The 13,231-nt window shown below is 47.0% G+C and overlaps 1 protein-coding gene across 1 annotated transcript in view; it reads right to left on the reverse strand.

The window, feature by feature from the left end:
* The window catches only part of ODAD1 (outer dynein arm docking complex subunit 1), a 346,929-nt gene that overhangs the window by 290,106 nt on the left and 43,592 nt on the right, over positions 1-13,231 (reverse strand). The gene's annotated exons all lie outside the window — the stretch shown is intronic.

Consider the following 13,231-nt stretch of genomic DNA (forward strand, 5'->3'; position numbering starts at 1 on the left):
TTTTCGTCTTGGAACTCTGCCATACAGGCCATTTTTGCCCAGTCTCTTTCTTACAGTGGAGTCATAAATACTGACCTTAACTGAGCCAAGTGAGGTTTGCAGTTCTTTGGATGTTGTGGGGTCTTTAGTGACCTCTTGGATGATTCGTCGCTGTGCTCTTGGGGTATTTTTGGTCAGCTGGCCACTCCTGGGAAGGATCCATTTTTTCGCTATTTGTGGATAATGGTTCTCACTGTGGTTCGATGGAGTCCTAAAACTTTAGAAATGGCTTTATAACTAGAGATGGGCAAACCCAATCAGTAAAATTCGGTGTCCATACCGAACACGTACTGTTCAGGCATGGACGACGAAAACAGGGACTTCACTAGGAAGTCTGTGTTTCTGTTCTGGTTCGGCCCGACGAATACTAAGTGTTTGTCTTGCTGTCATGTGCATTACAGCGCAGCCAACGCCGCTTCTGATCGGTGGTAAAATCCCCACCACTGGTCAGAAAACCGCGGTTCCCACGCTTTCAAAAGATAGCGTGAACATGCAGCTATGATCGGAGGTATAAAGTTTACCTCTGGTCACTGGTCTCGGCTGATGGGACTACTGCTCCCATCAGCTGATGTCTGCTATTGCTAATAATAGTGAGAGCGGGAATGGCTTATGGGAGTATTCATCAGCCAGCGCCTGCATTGTAAATAAATCATTTCTTTTAAACGGCATTGGTTCCCCTGTACTTTTGACAAACAGCCAGGCAAAACTCACAGCTGGAGGCTGCAACCTTCAGCAGGCAGATTCAGCAAGGCTGGTTATCAAGAATAGAGGGGTTCTCACGCTGTATTTTTTAAATTAATATTAAATAAATAATTTTTAAAAATGGTGTGGTATCCCCCCATATTTGACAACCAGCCAAGCTAAAGCAGACAGCTGGGGGCTGGTATTCTCAGGCTAGTAAGAGGACATGGACATTGACCACCCTAGCCTTAAAATATCAGCTCGCAGCCAAGTAGAAAAGGTGTATTTATTAAATGCGCCAAATCTGGCACTTTGCCCGGCTCTTCTGAATTGCCCTGTAGTGATGGCAAGTGGGTACATATTTGTGGGGTTGATGTCACCTTTGTATTGTCAGGTGAAGTCAAGCCCACGACTTAGTAATGGAAAGGCTTCTATAAGACACCTATTCATTACTAATCCTATAGTTACATGGTAAATAAATACACAGCCAGAATGAAGTATTTTACTTGAAATAAAACAAAACACTTTTACTTTTTTATTTAAAAATAACCAACACAGTTATACTCAGCTAATGCCTAATTCCACTGAATCCCTCATCTCCTGTAATAAAACAAAAATAAAAAACAATAATACCTCTCACCTGTCCATTGTTTTGTCCCACACCGTAATGCATGTCTGGGGGAGAAACAGTTTTCAACCTGGATGGCGCCAACATGTGATCGTCCAGGTTTAGAACCACTGGTGAATGAGCTGCTGCGAGCGCAGCATCAGTGACTAGTGGTGACCCACACATTTTTAAAAAAATTATTTATTTACAGCACAGGCACCAGCTGATGAATACTCCCATCAGCCGCTCCTGCTCTCATTGTTATTAGCGGCAGCAGGTGTCGGATGATGGGAGCAGTAGTCTCATCAGCTAACACCAGTGACTCCAGGTAAACTTTATACCTCCGATCATGGCAGTGTGCTCACGCTGTGACAGTGTGGGAACAGTGGCTGCCTGTCCAGTGATGATTTTACTGTCGATCAGAAGTAGTGTTTGTTGTGTTGTCATGCACATGACAGTGTGGCAAACACTGGATGTTCGGGCCCCCATTCAAGTGAATGAGGTCCAGGTTTCTTGTCCAGGTACTGTTCTGGTACTTGAGCCTGAACTATTTGTAACTGGTCAGCCGAACCCGCCGAACCCGAACATCCAGATGTCCATCTATTTCTATTTATAACTTTTTCCAGACTGATAGATCTCAATTACTTTGTTTCTCATTTGTTCCAGAGTTTCTTTGGATCACGGCATGATGTCTAACTTTTGAGGAACTTTTGATCTACTTCACTTTGTCAGGCAGGTCCTATTTAAGTGATTTCTTGATTGAGAACAGGTGTGGCAGTAATTGTAAGGGGGCCTAGGGTGGTAGTCGCACTGAGGGTCTGCTGCTGCTTCCTCATCACACCCCCACGCTCCGCTACAGAAATATCAGAATGTCCATTTTGTGGTGTGCTGTGTGTGTCATGAATTTCACCCACCTGTGGGTCAGAATCCTTCACAGCATGCAGGGCTCCAATCCGTCAGACACACACAAATGTTCTCAAAGTCCAAGTTCATTTTCAATAAAACTTTACTTAACTCGTGCATCTTCATAACAGTTACAATCCATCCATTTTCCCAATACATGAGTAATCTATCTCCTGCGTTTTCCCTGGTCTGCTCAACTACGTGCGGATGAGGATTGAACATTTCGATTTTTTGCTTGCAAAAATGGAGGATGTCATCCGAAGACAGGATACAAGGATGAGGCTTGCCATCACACCGGCGGAGCGGCTGATGGTGACCCTGCGGTAAGCCTCTTTTTTTTATTTCATTGCTGATATTGGATGTTATATTACACGCTGCAGACAATACTGCGCTGCCATATTGCGCACTATTTTCTGCAGCATGTAGTTTTGGTTTTCTTGGCGGACATTCCACTGCTTTATTTAAATGTCATTGCTGATATTGAATGTTAGATAACAGACTGCAGAAAAAACTGCGCTGAAATATTGCGTTGCATTTTCTGCATTTTTTTGGTTTTTTGGGTTTAATGACATGCAACTGCTTTTTTTCTGTCATTGGTCATTTTGAATGTTATATTACACGCTGCAGACAATACTGCGCTGCCATATTGCGCACTATTTTCTGCAGCATGTAATTTGGGTTTTCTTGGCGGACATTCCACTGTTTTTTTACACTGGTTTCATGCTGGTTTTATTGGGTGTCCCGTCCTTAAAAAAAAAATAACAGTGCCATATTAAAACTTGTTGGTCTGTGCAATTTTTTCTAACATTTTTTTTTTTTTTTTAAGTTTCCTAGCTACGGGTGAATCTATGACTTCGCTCCATTATCAGTTCAGGCTGGGCATTTCAACTATCTCTGGAATAGTGAAGGACACATGTCGCGCTGTTTGGACCACTTTGCAACCAGAGTATATCCCCCAACCATCCATGGAAATCTGGTTGCGAAGTGCTGAAGAGTTTCTGCAAATTTGCAATTTCCCTAATTGTGTGGGTGCAGTTGACGGGAAACATATAAGGATTGCGAAACCGGCAGGAACAGGATCGGAGTATTATAATTATAAGAAGTATTTCTCCATCGTCCTTATGGCTATTGCAGACGCCAACTGCAGGTTCCTTGCCGTGGACATCGGAGCATATGGACGGTCCAACGATTCGCAAGTTCTTAAAAACTCTCCGATGGGTCGTTGCCTTTATGGAGAGACCTACGATTTCCCGCCAGCCAGACCACTGCCAGGAACAAATGACCCAGCCCTGGAATATGTTTTTGTAGGTGATGAAGCCTTTCAACTGTCGCCGCACCTACTGAAACCGTACAGTAGCCGGAACTTAACCCCTTCATGACCCAGCCTATTTTGGCCTTAATGACCTTGCCGTTTTTTGCAATTCTGACCAGTGTCCCTTTATGAGGTAATAACTCAGGAACGCTTCAACGGATCCTTGCGGTTCTGAGATTGTTTTTTCGTGACATATTGGGCTTCATGTTAGTGGTAAATTTAGGTCGATAATTTCTGAGTTTATTTGTGAAAAAAACGGAAATTTGGCGAAAATTTTGAAAATTTCGCAATTTTCACATTTTGAATTTTTATTCTGTTAAACCAGAGAGTTATGTGACACAAAATAGTTAATAAATAACGTTTCCCACATGTCTACTTTACATCAGCACAATTTTGGAAACAACATTTTTTTTTGCTAGGAAGTTATAAGGCTGGGGTCACACATGCGAGTTTTACGGACGTAAGAGCGCAGAAACTATGTCCGTAAAACTCGCATTACATACGGCACAATTATTCTCAATGGGGCTGCTCCTATTAGCCGTATATTAGGGTTCAGTATTATACGGCTTTCTACGGCCGTACAAAATCGCAGCATGCTGCGTTTGTCAGCGTACTGCGCAAATAATACGCCAATGAAAGTCTATGGGGGCGCGAAAAATACGGATTCCACACGGACCTGCAGTGTGACTTGCGAGAAATACGCAGCGCTGTTAGTGAAAAGTCGGTAATTCAATTGCCGGCTTTTCATTTCTCCTGCACAAACCCGACAGGATATGAGACATGGTTTTCATACAGTAAACCATCTCATATCCCCTTTTTTGTTGCATATTCCACACTACTAATGTTAGTAGTGTGTATGTGCAAAATTTCAGCGCTGTAGCTGCTGAAATAAAGGGTTAAATGGCGGAAAAAATTGGCGTGGGCTCCCGCGCACTTTTCTCCGCCAGAGTGGTAAAGCCAGTGACTGAGGGCAGATATTAATAGCCAGGAGAGGGTCCATGGTTATTGGCCCCCCGTGGCTAAAAACATCTGCCCCCAGCCACCCCAGAAAAGGCACATCTGGAAGATGCGCCAATTCTGGCACTTGGCCACTCTCTTCCCACTCCCTGTAGCGGTGGGATATGGGGTAATGAAGGGTTAATGCCACCTTGCTATTGTAAGGTGACATTAAGCCAGATTAATAATGGAGAGGCGTCAATTATGACACCTATCCATTATTAATCCAATTGTAGGAAAGGGTTAAAAAACACACACACACATGATTACAAAGTAGTTTAATGAAATAAACACAGCGGTTGTTGTAATAATTTATTGTTCTCCCATTCCATTTCCAGGACCTCGCTTGGCAACATAATAAACGCACAAGATACATACCTTCTGCTGTCAGATCTCGTCCCACGAAGTAATCCATCTGAAGGGGTTAACTAATATTACAGGCAGGAGCCCTGCAAATGCAGCTGTGCTCCCTGCCTGTAATCCCCAGCGAATGAATGAAATGTAGGTCATTGACCTACATTTCCTTCAGTCGCGGTGATGCGCCCCTGCTGGATGTTCTCATGAACTGCAGCCTGGGAACTTTTTCCCACGCTCCAGGTCATATGAGGACATCCACCAGGGGGCGCATCACCGCGACTGAAGGAAATGTAGGTCAATGACCTACATTTCATTCATTCCCCGGGGATTACAGGCACGGAGCACAGCTGCATTATAGCAGGGCTCCTGCCTGTAATATTAGTTAACCCCTTCAGATGGATTACTTCGTGGGACGAGATCTGACAGCAGAAGGTATGTATCTTGTGCGTTTATTATGTTGCCAAGCGAGGTCCTGGAAATGGAATGGGAGAACAATAAATTATTACAACAACCGCTGTGTTTATTTCATTAAACTACTTTGTAATCATGTGTGTGTGTGTTTTTTAACCCTTTCCTACAATTGGATTAATAATGGATAGGTGTCATAATTGACGCCTCTCCATTATTAATCTGGCTTAATGTCACCTTACAATAGCAAGGTGGCATTAACCCTTCATTACCCCATATCCCACTGCTACAGGGAGTGGGAAGAGAGTGGCCAAGTGCCAGAATTGGCGCATCTTCCAGATGTGCCTTTTCTGGGGTGGCTGGGGGCAGATGTTTTTAGCCACGGGGGGCCAATAACCATGGACCCTCTCCTGGCTATTAATATCTGCCGTCAGTCACTGGCTTTACCACTCTGGCGGAGAAAATTGCGCGGGAGCCCACGCCAATTTTTTCCGCCATTTAACCCTTTATTTCAGCAGCTACAGCGCTGAAATTTTGCACATACACACTACTAACATTAGTAATGTGGAATATGCAAAAAAAAAGGGGATATGAGATGGTTTACTGTATGTAAACCATGTCTCATATCCTGTCGGGTTTGTGCAGGAGAAATGAAAAGCCGGCAATTGAATTAGCGGCTGTTCACAGATATCGCGCTGAATGAAATCTAAATACAGAATATATATATATGTGTCTCAATGACATATATATATATATATATACTGTATATATGTTTTCCCTAACATTTGAGCACATAAATCCATTAGATGTCGGTTTTGCAAGCCTGCGCGAAAATCTCGCAGTACGGATGCCATACGGATTACATACGGAGGATGCCATGCGCAAAATACGCTGAAACACCCTGACTACGGATCAATATTTTGGGGACATTTCTCCGTATTACGGCCGTAGTACGGACGTATAATACGTGGCGTATTTTCTTACGCCATGTGTGACCCCAGCCTAAGGGTTAAAATTTGACCAACGATTTCTCATTTTTACAACAAAATTTACAAAACCATTTTTTTTAGGGACCACCTCACGTTTGAAGTCACTTTGAGGGGTCTATATGAGAGAAAATACCCAAAAGTGACACCATTCTAAAAACTGCACCCCTCAAGGTGCTCAAAACCACATTCAAGTAGTTTATTAACCCTTCAGGTGTTTCACAGCAGCAGAAGCAACATGGAAGGAAAAAATGAACATTTAACTTTTTAGTCACAAAAATGATCTTTTAGCAACAATTTTTTTATTTTCCCAAGGGTAAAAGGAGAAACTGGACCCCAACAGTTGTTGTCCAATTTGTCCTGAGTACGCTGAAACCTCATATGTGGGGGGGAACCACTGTTTGGGCGCATGGCAGGGCTCGGAAGGGAAGGAGCGCCATTTGACTTTTTGAATGAAAAATTAGCTCCAATCGTTAACAGACACCATGTCGTGTTTGGAGAGCCCCTGTGTGCCTAAAGATTGGAGCCCACCCACAAATGACCCCATTTTGGAAACTAGACCCCCCAAGGAATTTATCTAGATGCATATTGAGCACTTTGAACCCCCAGGTGCTTCACAAATTGATCCATAAAAATGAAAAAGTACTTTTTTTTCACAAAAATTTTATTTTGCTTCAATTTTTTTCATTTTCACATGGGCACCAGGATAAAATGGATGCTAAAATTTGTTGGGCAAATTTCTCCTGAGTACACCGATACCTCACATGTAGGGGTAAACCACTGTTTGGGCGTACGGCAAGGCTCGGAAGGGAAGGAGCGCCATTTCACTTTTAGAATTAAAAATTAGCTCCAATCTTTAGCGGACACCATGTCGCGTTTGGAGAGCCCCTGTGTGCCTAAACATTGGAGCTCCCCCACATGTGACCCCATTTTGGAAACTAGACCACCCAAGGAACTTATCTAGATGCATATTGAGCACTTTGAACCCCCAGGTGCTTCACAAATTGATCCATCAAAATGAAAAAGTACTTTTTTTTCACAAAATTTTTATTTTTGCCTCAATTTTTTTCATTTTCACATGGGCATCAGGGTAAAATTGATGCTAAAATTTATTGGGCAATATCTCCTGAGTACACCGATACATCACATGTGGGGATAAACCACTGTTTGGGCACACGGCAAGGCTCGGAAGGGAAGGAGCGCCATTTGACTTTTTGAATGAAAAATTAGCTCCAATCTTTAGCGGACACCATGTCGCGTTTGGAGAGCCCCTGTGTGCCTAAACATTGGAGCTCCCCCACATGTGACCCCATTTTGGAAACTAGACCACCCAAGGAACTTACCTAGATGCATATTGAGCACTTTGAACCCCCAGGTGCTTCACAAATTGATCCATCAAAATGAAAAAGTACTTTTTTTTCACAAAATTTTTATTTTTGCCTCAATTTTTTTCATTTTCACATGGGCATCAGGGTAAAATGGATGCTAAAATTTATTGGGCAATATCTCCTGAGTACACCGATACATCACATGTGGGGGTAAACCACTGTTTGGGCGCACGGCAAGGCTCGGAAGGGAAGGAGCGCCATTTGACTTTTTGAATGAAAAATTAGCTCCAATCTTTAGCGGACACCATGTCGCGTTTGGAGAGCCCCTGTGTGCCTAAACATTGGAGCTCCCCCACATGTGACCCCATTTTGGAAACTAGACCACCCAAGGAACTTATCTAGATGCATATTGAGCACTTTGAACCCCCAGGTGCTTCACAAATTGATCCATCAAAATGAAAAAGTACTTTTTTTTCACAAAATTTTTATTTTTGCCTCAATTTTTTTCATTTTCACATGGGCATCAGGGTAAAATTGATGCTAAAATTTATTGGGCAATATCTCCTGAGTACACCGATACATCACATGTGGGGGTAAACCACTGTTTGGGCACACGGGAAGGCTCGGAAGGGAAGGAGCGCCATTTGACTTTTTGAATGAAAAATTAGCTCCAATCTTTAGCGGACACCATGTCGCGTTTGGAGAGCCCCTGTGTGCCTAAACATTGGAGCTCCCCCACATGTGACCCCATTTTGGAAACTAGACCACCCAAGGAACTTATCTAGATGCATATTGAGCACTTTGAACCCCCAGGTGCTTCACAAATTGATCCATCAAAATGAAAAAGTACTTTTTTTTCACAAAATTTTTATTTTTGCCTCAATTTTTTTCATTTTCACATGGGCATCAGGGTAAAATTGATGCTAAAATTTATTGGGCAATATCTCCTGAGTACACCGATACATCACATGTGGGGGTAAACCACTGTTTGGGCACACGGCAAGGCTCGGAAGGGAAGGAGCGCCATTTGACTTTTTGAATGAAAAATTAGCTCCAATCTTTAGCGGACACCATGTCGCGTTTGGAGAGCCCCTGTGTGCCTAAACATTGGAGCTCCCCCACATGTGACCCCATTTTGGAAACTAGACCACCCAAGGAACTTACCTAGATGCATATTGAGCACTTTGAACCCCCAGGTGCTTCACAAATTGATCCATCAAAATGAAAAAAGTACTTTTTTTTCACAAAATTTTTATTTTTGCCTCAATTTTTTTCATTTTCACATGGGCATCAGGGTAAAATGGATGCTAAAATTTATTGGGCAATATCTCCTGAGTACACCGATACATCACATGTGGGGGTAAACCACTGTTTGGGCGCACGGCAAGGCTCGGAAGGGAAGGAGCGCCATTTGACTTTTTGAATGAAAAATTAGCTCCAATCGTTAGCGGACACCATGTTGTGTATGGAAGGTATGTAGTGTATGTCAGGTTGGTGTGTGTGGTGTAGTATTCACCACACACACACACCAACCTGATGTACACTATACCACACTACACACCAACCTGACGTACACTACGCCATACACACCAACCTGACACACTATGTCAGGTTGGTGTGTGTGGTGTAGTGTATGTCAGGTTGGGGTGTGGTGTAGTGTACGTCAGGTTGGGGTGTGTGGTGTAGTGTACACCACACACACACACCAACCTGACGTACATTATACCACACCACACACCAACCTGATGTACACTACGCCGCACACACCAACCTGACACACTACGTCAGGTTGGTGTGTGTGGTGTAGTGTATGTCAGGTTGGGGTGTGGTGTACTGTACGTCAGGTTGGGGTGTGTGGTGTAGTGTACACCACACACACACACCAACCTGACGTACATTATACCACACCACGCACCAACCTGATGTACACTACGCCGCACACACCAACCTGACACACTACGTCAGGTTGGTCTGTGTGGTGTAGTGTATGTCAGGTTGGGGTGTGGTGTACTGTACGTCAGGTTGGGGTGTGTGGTGTAGTGTACACCACACACACACACCAACCTGACGTACATTATACCACACCACACACCAACCTGATGTACACTACGCCGCACACACCAACCTGACACACTACGTCAGGTTGGTGTGTGTGGTGTAGTGTATGTCAGGTTGGGGTGTGGTGTACTGTACGTCAGGTTGGGGTGTGTGGTGTAGTGTACACCACACACACACACCAACCTGACGTACATTATACCACACCACGCACCAACCTGATGTACACTACGCCGCACACACCAACCTGACACACTACGTCAGGTTGGTGTGTGTGGTGTAGTGTATGTCAGGTTGGGGTGTGGTGTACTGTACGTCAGGTTGGGGTGTGTGTGTGGTGTTGTGTATATCAGCCTGGTGTAGGTGAGTTCTGTAGTGGAATATCAGGATGTGGCTAGTCCACGGACGTGTGATGAATTCTGAAGCATTCATTCAAACACAGTGCCGGTTTGTCGGGACACGTTTCACATTGGAAATGAGATTCCCTTCTTATCCCCCTTTTATAGCACACCCGACACCTTTTTTTTGCTCTCCCCTCACAGGGAAAATGTTGCCCTGGTACCATACGGGATCCTTGAGTTCCAGGGGTGCTGGGGCCCGCTCCTTCCACGCCTCCAATCAGGGCCTTTATCACCGCCTCCTGGAACTGAAGGAAGGTGTTGTTGGTCTGACCTGCACATCGTGATAGCACGTATGCATTATACAGTGCCATTTGTACGATGTGCACAGCCAGTTTTTTATACCACACATTCGTCTTCCGCATGGCACTATAGGGCTGGAGGACTTGATCAGAAAGATCAACTCCCCCCATGTGTTTGTTGTACCCCAGGGCACAGTCCGGTTTGTGGACCTGTGCTGGGGTACCTCGAACGGTGGTGGCCGTGGTGCCGGGACCATGGATTGTGGTCAAGAAAAAGACGTCCCTTTTGTCTTTGAACTTGACCGCAAGCATGTTGCCGCTACATTGGGCCCGGCTCTCACCCTTTGGGAGAACCTGCTCAATTAGCGACAAAGGGAGACCCCTCTTGTTTCTGCGCACAGTACCGCAAGCGACGGTAGCTCTGGCAGAGAGGGATTGAAAGAGTGGGATGCTTGTATAAAAGTTATCAACGTACAGATGGTAACCTTTATCAAGCAGTGGGTGAACCAAATCCCACACTATTTTCCCACTCACCCCCAGAGCGGGTGGACATTCTGGGGGCTGGATACTGCTGTCCTTTCCTTGATAAACTCTAAAGCTGTGAGTGTACCCTGAGGTACTCTCACAGATCTTGTAGAGCTTTATCCCGTACCTCGCCCTTTTGCTTGGCAGGTACTGACGGAACTGAAGCCGCCCTTTGAAGTGGACGAGGGATTCATCCACACAAATTTCTCTTTGGGGAATGTACACTTCAGCAAACTTGTTGCTGAAGTGTTCGATGACCGGCCGAATTTTGAACAGTCTATCAAAATTCGGGTCACCGCGGGGAAGGATGTCAGTGTTGTCCCTAAAATGTAGAAATTTATGAATCGCCTCAAAACGTTTGCGATTCATAACCATGCCATATATTGGAGTTTGATATAAAATATCAGTACTCCAGTATTGGCGAATTTCTGGTTTCTTCACAATCCCCATGTGAAGGACCAGTCCCCAATATTTCATCATTTCTACGGAGTCAACGGGATTCCAAGTAGTAAATGATGAACTTGGGTTTTGGGCAAAAAATTGCAGGGCATATAAGTTTGTTTGCTCCACCATGAGACTGACAATTGACTCCGAAAAAAAGACTTTGAAAAAGTCTATTTCCCTGAGGTTGGCAGTCTCAAATTGGATTCCTGATTGGGGAATGAAATCAGGAATCCGTGGAGCAAAATTTTCAGGGACGGGGGTCCAGGTGGGGGCACTAGTGCTAGGTTGGGCGTGACTAGCACTAGGTTGAGGGATACTCACCCTTGGCTGTGTGTCTTCTCCCCTGGGCTCCGGCTCTCCTCCGCTGGGCTCCGGCTCTCCTCTTCTGGGCTCCGGCTCTCCTCTCCTGGGCTCCGGGCGATTTCTCGTCCTGCGACATCTTGTGGGTGGCGAGTCCGTGTCACTGGAGGAGGAAGAGGGGGAGGAATACAGAAAAGTAGGGTCCTCACCCTCACTATCAGCGTCGGAGGCAAGAAAGGAATATGCCTCCTCAGCTGAGTACAGCCTTTGTGACTGGGACTGGGATGAGCGGGACATTGTGTGTGTGGTGTGTGTTAAAAAAAACTTTATTATAGTGTGCGTGTGTGTATGTGCGAGTGCTTGGTGAAACTTTCCACTGCAGGAGGGGGCTGCCAGGCGCGGGGGCTGTCAGGCGCGAGGGGGCTGTCAGGCGCGCGGGGGGCAGAGGCGATGCAGCAGCAGATGGAATCGGCGGCAGCAGCAGCAGGGGGGTGATCAGGGGGGCAGGGGGTGATCAGGGGGGAAGTGGGTGAACACCGGGGGACAGGAGGGGGCTGTCAGGCGTGGGGGGGCAGAGGCGATGCAGTAGCAGCAGCAGATGGAATCTGCGGCAGCAGCGGGGGGTGATCAGGGGGACGGGGGGTGATCAGGGGGACGGGGGGTGATCAGGGGGACGGGGGGTGATCAGGGGGTGATCAGGGGGGTAGGGGGTGATCAGGGGGGGCAGGAGGGGGCTGTCAGGCGCGGGGGGCAGAGGCGATGCAGTAGCAGCAGCAAAAGGAATCAGCGGCAGCAGCAGAGGTGATCAGGGGGACGGGGGGTGATCAGGGGGGCAGGGGGTGATCAGGGGTGCAGGGGGTGATTAGGGGGGCAGGGGGTGATTAGGGGGGCAGGGGGTGATGAGGGGGGCAAGGGGTGATCACTGGGGGATAGGAGGGGGCTGTCAGGTGCGGGGGGGCAGAAGCGATGCAACAGCAGATGGACTCAGCGGCAGCAGCAGGGGGTGATCGGGGGTGATTAGGGGGGCAGGGGGTGATCAGGGGGCAGGGGGTGAACACCGAGGGGCAGGAGGGGGCTGTCAGGCACGGGGGGGCTGAGGCAATGCAGCAGGAGCAGATGAAATCTGCGGCAGCAGCAGGGGGTGATCAGGGGGGCGGGGGGGTGATCAGGGGGTGGGGGGGTGATCAGGGGGCGGGGGGGTGATCAGGGGGGCAGGGGGTGATCACCAGGGGGCAGGCGGGGGTTGTCAGGAGCTGGGATGATGGAGCTGGCAGCAGCAGCAGGAGGGGTTGAAAAGGGGGGCAGGGGTTAAGATCGGGGGGGAGGGTGATCAGGGGGGCAGAGCGCAGAGGTGGATGGCAGAGAGGGGAGTACCTGGCGGCGGCAGCAGGAGCACAGGCGGCAGCGGCGGCAGGAGCACAAGCGGCGGCGGCACACGCGGCAAGAGGAGCGGCAGCGGCGGAAATCGGCGGCGATCGGCAGGAGCTATGAGGGGGGGGTCCTCGTTCTCCAGCTTCCAGCAACAGGATGAGTCTGGAGAACGAGGACAGAGCTATTTTACTCCGCCCCTCCAGGTCTGATTGGAGAGCTAGCGTCACAAGGACGCTAGCTCCAATCAGAGCTGGAGGGGGTTAAAAAAAGGTCACTGGG

The sequence above is a fragment of the Ranitomeya variabilis genome, chromosome 4, assembly GCF_051348905.1.
Source record: "Ranitomeya variabilis isolate aRanVar5 chromosome 4, aRanVar5.hap1, whole genome shotgun sequence".
Lineage (NCBI taxonomy): Eukaryota > Metazoa > Chordata > Amphibia > Anura > Dendrobatidae > Ranitomeya > Ranitomeya variabilis.